Raw genomic sequence first — 15,871 nt, forward strand, 5'->3', positions numbered from 1 at the left:
TTTTAGACAGGCAAATCTTCCAGTGAAAACAATAGATCCTATTCTTCTATTCTTTTCCCCTTATTTTTGCAGTTGTGGTTTGGGATTTTTTCCTTTTCTATTTTTTTTTTTAACCACCACTCCCCATACCTCCCCCCTGTGTGTATGTGGAAAACCTCAATAGCTTCCATTGGTGTGGTTTAAACCCAGGCTCTAGGTCACCAGTGTGGGAGACATTTATTTGCCCTCCCTCTTTCCCCCTCCTCCCAGGTTGGTATGGGGAGGAGAGTCAAAAGAATATAAACCCCATAGATTGAGATAAGAACAGTCCAATAACTAAAGTATAATATAAAACTACTGCTACTGATAATAATAAGGGAAATAAGAAGGGGAGAGAATATAAAACTAAAAATGGAAATTGGAAAAAAAAACCAAAGCCTACAGGTGAGGCACAATACAATTGATCACCACCCACTGACCTATACCCAGCCTGAGCCCAGTGGCCTTCCAGGTGACTCCATGCAGTTTCTATACTGGACATGAGGTGCTGTGGTATGGAATACCTCTTTGGCTAGTTTGGGTCAGGTGTCCTGTCTCTGCTTCTTCCTGGCTTCCCCTACCCCCCTTCCTGGCAGAGTACAAGACTGAAAAGTCCTTGGTCAGCATAAGCACTACTTAGTAACAACTGAAGAATCAGTGTGTTATCAGCATTGTTCTCAGACTAAAGCCAAAACAGAGCACTGCCAGCTACTAAGGAGGAGAAAAAAATAACTGCTACAGCTGAACTAGAGTCAATCCTACTAAATAAATGGGCAATGACCAATGAGAATGAGATAAGATGCAGAGAAAGACTTTCTTACCTTATTCTGAATGAATTAAATGTCAGCATTACTTTGTGTTGCCTTTTCTTGTTCAAGAGAAAAAATGTAAAGCATGCAAGTTCTTGAAATGCCTTTTTAGAGTACTGCAGTAGGTGAAGAATCAAAAAGCTGAGACATTGGTATTTTCCATGCCAATAATAAACACTACAGTTGTATAACAGTGGGAGGTTTATACTACCCTGAAATTCTGAATATATAGTTGGTTCTCTGTGGAAGTAGATTACTGAAGCTACTGAAGATTCCAAGCATGGTAGTAAAGTTATGTCACTGATGGCCTAAGATCTAAGAAACGGAGTGTTCACAGACACAGATAGTCTCTTATGAGGAAAACAGAGTACTTTCCTTTTGTCTGCCTCTCATAACTGATCTAATAAAAGATAGTTTGTTATTACCAAGTTCATGTCCCTGGACTTAGGCCTTTTTCCATTATTTTTTTTTCTTTTCCAGCACCCTTCTTTATCACTGGATTCAACACGTGTTATGAACCTGTTCTCTCACAGAAATGTTTTTCAGAGAGAGTGAATTATGATGACTGCCATTGATTTCTGTGAAAACTGTGAATGTCCATCATCTTTGAGAAGCAGTTTTGTCTCAGGATGGCCACTTGGGAGCCCAGACCTGATTCTCCTCAGTTTGAGAATTATGACATTCCTTTCTATTGGGAAACTTCCATCTTGGAGGAATCCAATCCTCCAATATCCTCAAGCTACTAATCCACCTGGGGACAGTCAACTCCAAAGTAAACTTGATCTGGAATAAATTGTAATGATACATGTATACAAATAATTGCATGTCTTAAGTTTAGGAGTTCTCAGTTCTGGGTCCTTCAGCTTTGTGGGCAATATGCTTTTTGGAGATGGAGTATATACAAATAACTGGGATCACAAAGAAAGTATTGTGTGGGTTTTTTTTGTTCTGCTTTGAATACTACATCTGTAATCTGGGCCCAATCCCTGTTCTTCACAAACTAAAGCATGAGTTTCAGCAGGCAAGTTGGCAACATGGAGATGGGCATGTTTTATTTTTATCTGACTCGTCCAGCTTTATGGCAACCTTGTTACAGAGCTTTTGGAGTCTCTCACGGGGCATATTTCCATTCACAACAGTATGATCTGCATCAGGACTGGTATATGGATCATTGCATATGATCCCTTTTATCTGTTAATAAACCAAGTTCTTATTTGCCCTGGGAGAAAGCAAGTCTATGAATTTCACATGTTCACTGAAAAAGGGCAGTGTGATATTTTAGCTAGAGAAGTGCAGGAGTGTGGTTGTAGAGAGAAAAGGAATGGGGAAAGTATGGGAAATACTCTGCTTCATAATAGTGCTGTGGTTTGAGCAACATGTTTGACTGGTATCCTTGTACTAAATAAACAATTTGTCTCTTCAGAATGTCTGTGGAGAAGTAACATAGCTGATTTATTTTGTGAAGCCGCTGTGGTTGCTCTACCTTGTCACCAGAATCCACATGGACATGCAATACTAGGTCATGAATCAAGAGTGTTTTCTGATGGTCCTCGAAGGAAAACAAAACAAACAAACAAACCCCAACCATATTTGGTTTGTGCCCTTGGAAGGTCTGAGCTCTGTGAGATGTCATTTTAAAATATTTCCTGTGTTTTCTTTTACTTAGTCTCAATACGTCAGGCTCAGCTAAACGAAGAACTAAATTAAAACTGTCATTTCAGCTCATAAATAACAGATGTCTCACCCATTTAATTATTTATGTTCTTGAATCTTTCAAAAATGAAAATGGCTATATACACATTTTTAATGTAGTTCTTGGTAATTTGCTGCATGAATGATAAGACTTGAGATAATCCTGGCACACAAACATGAAAAATAAAACTTTGACTGACTCGCTTATTTTATGTGACTGCTTTTTCAATCCCCTGTGACTTTTTTAAAAATTAAAATTTAAGTGAAATCTAATCACAACAAATAGATGTTCATACACTTGCATTAATAATTTATCTGCTAGTGATCAGGGTGCAGGTACTATGGACATCAGAGATTTGTTTTCTGCCTGAAAATCAATGCTTTCTCTTTTTGGTAAGATTCAGCTTTTCAGCTGTGTGAACTATGTTTGGATGCATCCTAAGTCTGAAATAACAATGTTTGCAAGAAATTGAGACTGTGCCAACAAAAACACCACCCCCAAACCACCCAGCTAAACAACACTTTCTTGTATTCCTTAGGTAATGATAATTATGTCACTTGGCTTAATGACTTTAGCTATCTTCATAAAAATAGAGTATCTAGTGATAGGTGAACTGATTGGGTTAACAAAGATTCACCAGAACTGCCCACAAACCAAGCACAATGTGCGTGAGCTGAAAGAGGAAACACCTGACAGTGAATCTTACAATTCCTTTTGGAGAAAAGCAATTCCCAACAGGAAAAGACACCTGTTCCTCTCACTTCCTAAGCATCACACTTGAAGTTTTTTTATGAGAAACAAAAGCAAATCAATGTCAGTCATCACGTAAGGAGAAAGTGTTTGGATTGTCTGACATCAATGTTATGTGGCCTAAGACTTATTTTAGAGCTGAAGAGGTGCAAGTATTGGTTCTTGGTTGGAAGAAGAGCTCTTTTGAGAGCGGGTAAACTGAGGGAAGCACAAACTCCAAAATGTGATGGTGAGGGAGTCATATGTGTGGTTAGCAAAGCATTTGCACAACAGCTATGGAGAAAAAAAAAAAAGAGTGGGAGTTAGCATCTTGGCAAGTTGTAGGCTGTCAAAAGGCTTAGAACAAAGAGATGCTGTTTGGTTAATACTGTGTTCAGGAACACAAAATCTGTTTATACACTTTAGTAAACAGAACCAATATCCAACAGCTGCTTGGATATTTGCTTCTTGCTGAAGCAATCTTTGAGACCCAAATCTTTAAAAATGCCTGAAGATGAAAAATGTTGCATACAGGTGGCTTTGGGGGCTAAGACAAAATGTTAATGCAGATAAAGAGAAGGAGATCTTGCTTCACTCTACCAATTTTCTGCCAAAAAGGAATTGTTTTGCTACTACTACTTGGGTACAGCAGCATTTATTAGCAAGGCATTTGTTAACAAACTTTACAGACAGAAATCAACATAGAGCCTTTGAATTAATGGAACTGCTGTAAACTGCCTGCTGAAGTCCAGTGTTTTCTATCAGGAACTGCTCCTTTGCGTTGGAGTAGTTAAGCTGGACCACTTAAAATGGAGAGTGTGCAGGTATTTGGCCTTGAAGACTGACTAAAAGAAATAACTTGTACCTGCAGTGTATTAAAGGCAGGCATAACTACTTACTATCTGTTGGTTTACTACAAAGAATAAGAAAAGCAATTAGCACCATCTACCGTTTTGGCGGTTGCTCAGGTTAAACACTTTCATATTTGCAAGGAAGAATTGTATGTTTGCAGTCTGTCATCATGATGCATCTAGAGGAGTGTACTGAGAAGTTCTGTTTTGGAGAAGGTAGACTGATTGTAGTCTGGGATTGTGGGAAGTGATGGGTAAGAAACCCAGGGTGAAGCTGAGTGCATTTAAGCATTGATGTTCCTGTTGGCAGGGGAGAAGGGGCTGGATGGTTTGGGGAGAGAAGCAGAGGATGGGAGAACAGAACTACTGTGGCTGAGAGAAAAATGGATAAGAAATGCTTCTGGTATGTTCAGTAAGGATTTAGGCACATAAGATGGTAGCCTAACTGTGGCTTCCTTGAACATCAGAAGCCACTAACTGCGTGGCAGGGAAGAAAAGTGAAAGAAGCAGCCTGTTGAGTGACTACAAAAATATAGCCTGAGTGCTATGAAGAAAGGAGGATTGCCAAGGACACAAGGAAGATATTAGATCCTGATGCTGGGGATAGCTGTTAGGCCTGGCTTGTTGATGTAAAAGGCACCTTATGTTTTGAATTAGGAGTGACTGGAATACCCATGTAAACTTAAGTCTTTCTTGGTGCTTAATAGGCTGAACCAATATTGGTAAATAAATGTACAAAAATACTTTTATACATACTAGGTGACAGAGCCAGGAAAATAATTTGTTTTGCAAACACCACACATCCAAACTCTGCTTCCAGCTCAATATGTTTTGTAAATATTTTCTCAACATGAGACTGTATAACAAAGAAAAAGAGTATCCTGGCATCCATTTTCTCAGGTGCATGGAAATCTAAATGGCTGTTGTAATTGGAGAATGACCGATCAGGTTTACAAACAGATTTCTGTTCTCAGTTTACACTTTGTAAAGATTGACAAATGTAAGCAAAATAATGATTTAAAAAATCTGATTTAAGCTGTGGCAGTGTCCCTTTAATGATGTTTCGCACCACTGCAGAATTACATATAGCAGCTTTTTACTAGACACTGCCCTTTGCAAACTTTCTGGAAAATATTTTCCATCATTTTGACATTTCATTTAAAATGAAATATAGAAGATATTAGAAATTCATGTTCATGACAGGTATTATTTGTTTGACTTTGAAATATACAGAGAGCACACATTAATGCACAGTGACTGAAGTGTTACAGGGGTGTGTGTCTGCATATTCATGGGACACTTCTTTACTCCACAAGAAAGCGTTGCAGAATCAGAAGAGGAGTGACCTTTTCTAGTACTAAAAATCTGTGTGTACAACAATGAATAATTTAAAAAGGGGCCAGCTGGAATGACCTTCTTCCCAATATATATACATGTGTGTGTATAACCAAGAAATACAAAATGTTATTTTTCCATGCGAAGGTGCACAAGTCCAGAATTGTTTCTGAGTTGCTTCTGTTTACACATTCAGCACAGAAAGTGTTATCCAAACTGCTATGTTCATATAGGTATATCTGTGTTTTAGTTATATATCCTAGATACATATTTAGGGACTTGTACAAATATGCCTGCTGTGAATGCTGCTTCAAAGAGGGAAAGCCAGGACCAGAACACTGTCATTGTATGTGATCTGCAAATCAGCTGAGGAGATGTCTCCTTTTCAGTCATCTCTTTTAGAGTTCTTCTTGGGGAATATGAAAGTATTATGTCTCAGGACTGGAAAAGGGGCTACTGTAAGTTTGTATTGAAGTGCAAACTGAGACTTAGTAAGGTAGATGATCATGTCAATTCTGTTTTTCTTTTTCATTCTTTGACAAAGTTTATTTGCTTAGGAGTTCTTTTAACATGAAGCACATTATATTTCTACTAGAGAGAAAACAGAGACACTGAATGGGTTTTTAATTAAAATGCACCTATGCACATGTGCGATCAGAGCAGTGAATAAGTTGTACAGTGGTTGAAATGGTTATAAGCGCAGCAGAGTATAGATTGACAACTTTTGTTTGTTGCCCACATGAGGATAAAGTCCATTTGAATTGATAGTTGCCTTCCTTTATTTTAACTGTTATGTAAAGGACTACTCTTCACACTTTTTGGTGACCCAGTGTCGTGGTTTAAAACCAATCCACACAGCTTGCGTGGTTTAAAACCCCACCTCAGTCTCCCGCAGTACCACACACCCCTTTTCCCCCCACCTCCCCACTCCCGGAGGGATGGGGAGGAGAACCGAAGGAATGTAACTCCCACGGGTTGAGATAAAAACCAATCCAGTAATTAAGGTATAACACAAATCACTACTGCTACCACTAATAAAAACAATGATAGAGGAAATAAACAAGGAGAGAGAATACGATACCACCCGCCGAAATGAGCCCAACCTGGAAGAAAGAGCTAACTCCCCCCCTTCCAGCCAACTTCCAGTTACCTCCCCGAGCATGATGTGCTGTGGTATGGAATACCTCCCTGGCTAGCCCAGGCCAGGCACCCTATCTCTCCCTCCTCCTGGGTTCCCCTCCTCCCTAGCAGAGCATGAGCTCAGAGGAGGCCTTGGACAAAACCAAGCATTTGAGCAGTGACTCAAAACATGCTTGCTATCAGCAACCGTTCTCAGCCCGAACGTCAAAACACAGCACTGCACCAGCTACCAAGAAGGAGAATAATGACTGCTACTGCCGAACCCATGACACCCAGTTAGCTGTTTTACAAACCCAACACACACTGCAGGTGTGCTGAGGAAGGCATTTTAGTATTTTTCTTTTTTCCATATCAAACATTTCCAAAATTATAAATTGTTACTGGGGATTTATACAACTTTTTCTGAGGTGGGGTTTATCAACAGTTTGTATTGGAACTTTGGCTTAGCTGACTTCTGTATTTAATGTAGTCACAAACTTTACTATCTATTAGTAAAGCTTTCCTATTTCTGATCTTGAGCTTGTATCTTGTGGGTGTCAAAGTGTGTGCTATAGCATCTGTATTTTTGGTAAAATTGAGAGCTAGTAAGTTTTAAGTTTTAGACAGCTGGAAGAATGAAGGGCTTTCTCCCTCTGATGAGGTGGTTTTACTTTTCTCTCCCTCTGACAGGGAAATTCTAATTGTAACTGATCAGTGCTAAAAAATTCATTTAAATTCTGTTTCCTCTTAACTACCTGCATCAGAACATTATTAGTTCCCAGAAGAGGTACAAGATGTTGTTTGGAATGGGAATTAACTCAACCTGAAGACACATCTCATTCTTTGGTCCTGAAACTTCTATTTAATTGTAATGAATGTCATATTTTTAATGAGGCCCAGTTTTAATTCTGCTTTGTGTAAATGTGGTTGCTTGTGCACTCATTGCAAGTGCACATGAATATAAGAAAATTACCTGTTCTCTAAGTCAATTATTAACTGTTTATTGCAGTTAAGTGCAATCACTGAATTTACATGTGCAGTTGTACAGTTAGGCAATACCCAAGTTTTGGTAATGTAGATAACTTTTGTTGTTGATGTGCATCACAGGAGATAGCATATGCATCTACTGCAGGATAACTTCAGTGTATTGTTAGAAGTTCTCAAACAGTATTAGCAAGCAGATATTTTGTAAGTAGATATTAGTAAGTAGATAATTTGTAACTAAAATCCATCTGATTTAGTAAATTATCCCTTCTCAGTCTGAAGTATATAAAACTTTTGTGATTGTAGTATTTTATTCAAAATCAAATAATTTTCCAACTTCCCTTTAATATTTTCCCTATAACTTTAGTTTTCAGCTACAATTGTTGCGATAACTGAACAATTGAATGCCAGTGCTGGATTGTTTTCTCATGCAAAGTGGTCTCTGATCAAGAGCAGCTGATTATGTACTCTTCCCACATGCATTAGCATGTTGATTATGTGAAATCTCATGAAGAATTACAGTCAATGCCAATCACTGTCTAACTGAAGGTCAAATTTTACATTCCTCTACTGATGTAATATTTTTTTCTATACTAATCTATAAACCATGGTAGGAATCCTTGGATACATATTTAAGCTTTCAACGAGTGTTTTAGCATGCAAAACCAGGGCTCTGTTGTTGTTCAGTATGCTATTACTATAATGTTTATTGATATTGGAAAAAAAAGAAACACTAAGAAGAGAGCCCCAGGGTAAAGAGCATTTAGAGAGCTGAAGAGGGATGCTTAGCTATTATGCTTGCTTTGGGTAATGTCTGCGTATGGCTACTGCAGAGGGGCGTATCTGTGCTCAGTGCAATTCCTGGATTAATAGTCACATTCATTGTTGAGTCTGCTTCTGCTGTTCTAGCATTTGGATGGGGTCAGCATAGCAGATGATGCTTTTGGGGGGGTTTAGTACTATGTTTGTGCCCTAGAAGTCTCAGAAGCACAGCCTACTGTCTCAAAATAGATTGGTTAAGAAAAATATTTTGTTCATTTATCAGTGCTCTGTCTTTTCTGATTTACTTCATTTGCATTTAACATATCTGATTAATTGCTTCTTGCTTTGTATTAGGCTTCCATATGAAGCAGTCATTTATCTGGCAGATGTAGGCAATCAACAAACACTTCAATAAGCCTGATCAATGGAAGGGCATCTTTGTCTGAGATCAGGTACCAGCTATGGAAGTAGCCATGCAGTTTAGTAAGCCAGTGTTAACTCAAGAAATGTTTGCCCAGTTAAGCTTGTAGTAAATACAAATTGGAAAGCCCCTCTCCACCCCCAATAATAATAAATGGAAAAATATTAACAGTATTCATTTCATGCCAGTTCCCTGCATTAGAAATGTCAAGGCCAGAGATTTTGAGAAGTCAGCTAAGCTATATTATATGTATGTCTGCATATCATTTGCAAACAGCTTATTTGATGTTAATATTGTTCAAATATGGAGACCTTCATTTCCATATTTGAATATTTTGCTACCACTTTTCAGAATATGAAATAAGTAGGAAATTAAGTTTGGACTTTTTTCATAATGCTATTCTAATTCCACTGTGTCTGCATGGTGGAAATTTTCTGTAGCAAATAGATGTGTTTCTATTTGCTTTCTGTCAAGTACAGACATGTACAACAGGAAGCTAGCTTATAAGGCTATCTGAAAACTTTTTCCTAACAAGAGTATATAAGGCTAAAACCTTTGTGCTCAAAATCATGTCTTTGAATGTATAGGGACATTCGCATTGAAGAATGTGAATGGAAAAGGTAGCAATCAATTTTTGCAGTGGGGTATGATGAATTTGACAGCTGAGAAAGCAGAGGTGAATAAAGATTATTATGCATGGTACTGCTGTGGTATCCACACATCTCAGTCAGAAATGGAATTTTGTTTCAGCCTTTGTCTTCCCCTGGGTGAGACAAGTATGAAAAAGATTGGAATGACTTGACTAGTATTTCATTAGCAGATCATTGCCATACATTTTTGATTTAGATGCTTTAACATTGCTAACAAGGGAGAAGTTTGGAGTATTTGAAAGTTTTCCTTTGAAATGGAGGAATGGAAGTTTTTTTAATTTGAATTTTTAGGTAATTTGCAGTAGGTGCTGGAACTAAACTTTAAGAAAAAAGAAAAAATATGAGTATAGAGACTTTTGAAACTTTGTTTATAATGAAACCTCATACCCATTTGAATTCTGCCTGACTGTTGCTCTAATATATTGTAATTCTAAGTTTCATTTTTTTTTCTGTCCATGCTGGATTTTGTTTCTTAGGATTCAGTATGATTAGAGACCCAGTCACATTTGCCTTAGCAGAAGGGAAAATGGTGTATTGTGATGCCCTTGGTTACATATGCTAACAGTACCTGGAGCACATTGGTGGTGGTGCTGTAATGAATGTTTTTCCAGTGCTCAGTAATGGAGGTGAATAGATATTTTGATGAAAATTTTGTCAGGAAGAGACACTTCCTTACAAATTCTAGATCTAGCAGGTCTTGTGGTGTTACTTAAAAGAGAACACTGCGAGAAAAATAGTTGTGTATTTCTTTTATGGGATCAAAGTCCCAGAAATACAGTCTCTGTTCTACTTTGGCAGCCTTGGCCAGATTAATGCCCAAACTGGTTTCCTGCGGTTTTATATGTAAACTAGGATTTTACCAATGCATGTATACATTTACTTCATTTAATTCTGTAATTAATTCATTTAATTCTTTAAACTTTACATTTAATTCTGATGTGATTTATGCCAGTGTGAGTCTTAGCATTGAAATGATTTTCAGTGGAGAATCTCTTTTCTTGTTACTACTTAATGCTAGTATGAAAGGAAGGCAGGAAGAGTATTTCTCATTCATTAACTTCCATAGTCAATTTGGTGCCATTCTAAGAAAGATGACATTTCTTATTCATTTTTTTTATTTGCATAATTTAGATATAACTAGCAATATGACAAAGAGTGTGATGCCCTATTATGGTCTCATTTGGGACTGCTCTGTTCAGTGTCTTTACCAGGATATATGAAAATGTTTGTTGTATATTTCCACTTTAACTTGAATTACATATATTCGAGTTATACTATATCCACATTCACTACAAAATCTAGTGCTCTACCTTGTCAAGAATATACAAATATGTTTTGTAAGATGAGATTTTGATCAATGTTTAAAGGTATGTAATGAAGGTTGTAGGAAGCTCATGTACTCTCAACTCTTAATATTTTCTTTTAGAGTTTAGTATATTCTTTAATTTGGCTAATGAAGTTGACTCATGATACCTCTGCATCTGGGTTTATGAAAACTGTGGCAAGAATCTGCTATCTCACCCTGAATGAATCTTTTCTGAGTCCCTATTCTAAGAAAACTTAGCTTTTTAAGCAGCCACTTAGATCCATGTCTAGCAAGTTCATTGTGTAGGACAGCGTTTTCTTTTGTGTTCTCATATGGCTTTGTTGTTAAGCAATAACATGTGCAAATATGTTTCAGAATGATGTGCCAGACTTTGTCTACAGTTTATTTCTGAATGTCAGTCAGCAATATTTTTAATGTCTAGACAAATTTAGGAGCAGATTAATTTATATGCCATCCAATTTGGTTATGCAAGTTTTCTCTGGATCCCTGAGATGTTTAGATTCGTATCACCTAAAACTCTAAATTTTTTTTATTAAGGGAAATTATCTCATCAGGGTATATCAAAGATTGTCATGGCCAACAAGAAAACATTGCATATGAGCTTCTGAAAAATCAATCTGTAAATATGCAATTAATATATTTTTCTCCAGGATTAAGCAAGTCACAAATATATCATTTGAATGTTAGAAAAATAAGAAATAGAAGCAAGAACAGTCTATGCATACTATGCCTGTAAACAATACAGTAAACCAGCTACATTATTCAGTAAGTTATTTAATCAAAAGTTTTTTATTTACTGGAATTTAAAACTGCTGCTTCTGCACTGTAAAGGAGCATACACATACCTTGTGACTTCATGAGTACAACTAAAAGAAAGTTAGTGAAGATGCTCCATCCCTGGCAGTGTCCAGGGCTGGGTTGGACAGAGGCTTGGGTGACATGGTCTAGTGTGAGGTATCCCACCCATGGCAGGAGGTGTGGAATTGTATGATCTTAAGGTCCTTTCCAACCCAAACCATTCTGTCATTTTATTCTATCATGACTCTCAAGGATGAAGGTCTGAAAATTCAGAGTTTATGAACACAATGTCTGTGACTTGCATATCGGTAAATATGCATAACTTTATCGCATTAAAAGCTATAAGCTGCATATTTGTGCAGTGAACGTTCTGTGATGATTGTCCCCTGGGTCACTTCATCCCCACAGCCAATCAGATAATTTTGACTGGAGAAGCATTTCCCTTAGGCATTCTTTCTTGCAGACGCACAAGTTTTGTTTCTCGAGGTGTTATTTTTCCCTTGAGGTTTCTTTCCTTCACAGAAGAACTTATTCATGGTTACTATAGTTTTGATGAGTGTTAATGGTATATTGTCGTAGTTTAAACCAAGTCCCCCTACTCCTGGAGAGTTAGGAAGGAGAATCCAAAGAATGTAGCCCCCACGGATTGAGATAAGAACGGTTTAATAGCTAAGGCATAACACAAAACCCCTACTGCCATTTACTACTACAAATAATAATGATACAGCAAACAGCAAGTGAAAAGAATACAACACACCACCAGCCACCAACCCATAACTCACTCCACCCTGCCCAGCCGAGCACCATGTGCTCCCTCCTCCATTTTTCTCCCAGAGCTCTACCCCTCCAGCTTTCTCTTTCCCAGTATGCATCCTGGGCATCACGTGCTATGGTATGTAATACCTCATTGACTAGCCCGAGTCAGGTGTCCTGTCTCTCCTTCCTCCCAGACTCCCCTCCTCCACCTGGCTGGAAAAAACCTTGAACAAAAAACACCCTCAAAACATGCTCAAACCATGACATATATACTGCTTTATATATATAATACTGCTTTTCTTTTTTATCCACAAGACATTTCAGGATAAATTGTTCATAGCTCCAAAGATCCCTACCATACAGGCTTATTGCTGGCTTTAGCATGAATGACTGCTTCTGTACTTTTCAGACAGAATCAGAGAATCCTTATTCCATTCTAGAGCATTAATAGCGACTTGTAAGTGGGAGTTTATCAAAATAACACCATACCTGGAATATGTAGCAAATGCCTTAGTAGACAAAACAGTGTTCATTGCAATAATTTTAAACTTTCAATATATTTTTTCTCATTTTTTGTCATATGATATGCTCATGCTTCTAACTAAAAAAATGTTTCAATTCTAGCATTGTGTGTATATGCATAATATCTGATCTGAGATGTATAGAGCCACTGACTTCTAGTATATATTGTCTAACATTTCAGTTTCAATGTAATCAGATTTATCTGTGGATTTTTCTCTCCTCTCCTCTCCTCTCCCCTCCCCTCCCCTCCCCCCCCCTTCCCTCCCCTCCCCTCCCCTCCCTTCCCCTCCCCTCTTCTTTTCCCTTCCTTTCATTTCCTTTCCTTCTTTCCTTTTTTTTTTCTCTTTTCCTTTTCTACTCTATTCTTGTGTTTGGTTTTGGTTTTGTTTGTGGTGTATGGGTTTTTGTTTCTTGTGTTTGGCTGTTTTGTTCATTACATATATTACTTCATAATCCAGGCAATTTGAGAAATAGTTAAATCATCGAATCATAGAATGGTTCGAGTTGGAAGTGAACTTAAAGCTCATCCAGTTCGAACTCTCTTCCATGGGCAAGGACACCTTCCATTAGACCAAGTTGCTCCAAACCTCTTCCAACCTGGCTCTGAGCACTGCCAGAGATGGGACAGCCACAGCTTCTCTGGGCACCCTGTGCCAGTGTCTAGTTCCCGTTCCAGTCAAGTTAACATAAACTTTACATTTTGAGAAATAGCAGATGGGAGCTGTATAGTAATATTGTGGCACCATGGAACAAAGAGTGAATTAAAAAGTCTGAATTTAAAATAAGTTAATAACTCAGTATCTGTGCTTTGCTAGTGGGTCATTTGAATCATCATTTATTTTTTATCATAATAATTTATTAATACAAATTTTATTTATTTATGATGCATCCACTCATGTGCTAGGCAACTCATAAAATAAAGCTGATATTTACCAAGAAGGGCTTACATGCTTAAAGGGGATAAAATCTCACCATATTAATGGCAATATGTCACTTGTTAAGTCTCAGATTCTGATGATGTAAGATGCTGGAATATTTAGGAAAATTGTGGGATTTTTTTCCTAAACAACATAATGGAATTCTTTTAATATACTTTTGGGTTTCTGCTTCATCACTTTCTTTTCTTCTCATTTGAGCTCTACTCACATTTTTCCTAATACCATAGTTGACTGTAATCTTTACAGTATATATTTTGGGGGATGTATTAAAGAAGAGCAGTCATTTTTATATTAGGGCTGGAAATGCCTTAAATTTCTACGTACTGTGATGAAAAGTGAGTTTAAGTGATATTTTATCCCATACTTTTAAATATTACTACTTTGGGCAAAATTGTATGAGCAAATGTGTTCATACTCTCTTCTGTTCAAAACAACAGTTGTTTATTTTAAACAAATGACTAGAAAAGTGCAATTAAATGCATATGATATTGATTGTTTTGTTATTCCAGTAAATACAATTGTTGATTTTGTGGTTGGGTTGTTTGTTTGTTTTGTTTGTTTCTTTTTATTAAGCCAGCTTTGATTCAGTGAAATGAATGCTGTGAGAGTATACTTGAACTTTGTAGTCTGTTGTTTTCAACTGATAAGAACACTGGGACTGCTAAAATAAAACTTCCATTCCTGTGGCTTAAAATATATCCAGTAACAACAGTTTTCTACCTTGAGCTTTAGATAATTAAATTTGTATGTTTCAAAAATCCCATTAAGAATTGCTCTTTGTTTCAAACTAAGATTCTTAGTAAGAATGCATGTGGAGACAGTGTTCTTAAAGGAAAATGTAAGTTTTGTTTTTTTTTCAGAAGGGTTTCTTAAATCCACAGTGCAACTTCTGGTGAAAAGCAGAGGGAAATAATAAACCACAGGATGGAGTAGTCAGTAGCTTTCTGGTTAAGGTACTAATATATAGGCTCTGGGATCAAACCATATTATTTCTGCTTTGTTTAAAAATCTCTAACCCAGATCTCCACATGCCAGGTAAATTCTACAAGACTGGGGCTATAAAGTCAGTTTCTGTTTTTATGGACATGCTGAAGGAATAGTATGTCTGATCTACTCTAAATGTTTATTTTAGAATGAAATGACTACTAGACTACATTGACTTTCAACTAGATTTCTATTGATTATTAAAGGGAGCCTAGGGTGAATAAGTCTATAGCCTGTAACAGAATATTAAAGATATTCTTTAAAGTGTGACTAGTAAGCCTCAAACTGTGAGTTTTATTCTGTAAGAAACATAATGTGTTTTATATCTTATAGATCTCCCATTTCTTTCGGGTACACAGCACTGTAAGTACCCAGAAATGTACTGCATATATGGAAATATTGTTAATTCAGCAGTGGCAACCTGATGACATGTTGACTGAATCAAACCCTTATTGTTTTATCAATTCCATGACCTGCTTCCCAGTATCTTCTAGGCGAGGAATCCTCTTCTGTAAAATAACCAAAATCAAGGATTTCTTGGCATGGACACATCTGTATGTTGGTGATATAGCTGGAAAGCTGTAACCTTCAGCTATGGAGTGGCACAGTGCTTGCTCATATTCTGACAATGTGAGCTACCACATCTGGCCACATAATATCATGGCACCTTGATGTGATACTGTCATGGTTTGAGCATGTTTTGAGGGTGTTTTTATTCAAGGTTTTTTTTTTCCAGCCAGGTGGAGGAGGGGAGTCCGGGAGGAGGGAGAGACAGGACACCTGATCCAGGCTAGCCAATGAGGTATTCCATACCATAGCACGTGATGCCCAGGATACATACTGGGAAAGAGAGGGCTGGAGGGGTGGAGCTGGAGAGAAAAATGGAGGAGGGAGCACATGGTGCTCGGCCAGGCAGGGTGGAGTGAGTTACGGGTCAGTGGCTGGTGGTGTGTTGTATTCTTTTCACTTGCTGTTTGCTGTATCATTATCATTTGTAGTAGTAAATGGCAGTAGGGGTTTTGTGTTATGCCTTAGCAATTAAACCGTTCTTATCTCAATCCGTGGGGGCTACATTCTTTGGATTCTCCTTCCTAACTCTCCGGGAGCTGGGGGACTTGGTTTAAACCACGACAGATACTTTCAGTTCAGGACAACTCATAGACTTTCTGCCAAGG

This window comes from Melopsittacus undulatus, chromosome 9 (assembly GCF_012275295.1).
Source record: "Melopsittacus undulatus isolate bMelUnd1 chromosome 9, bMelUnd1.mat.Z, whole genome shotgun sequence".
Lineage (NCBI taxonomy): Eukaryota > Metazoa > Chordata > Aves > Psittaciformes > Psittaculidae > Melopsittacus > Melopsittacus undulatus.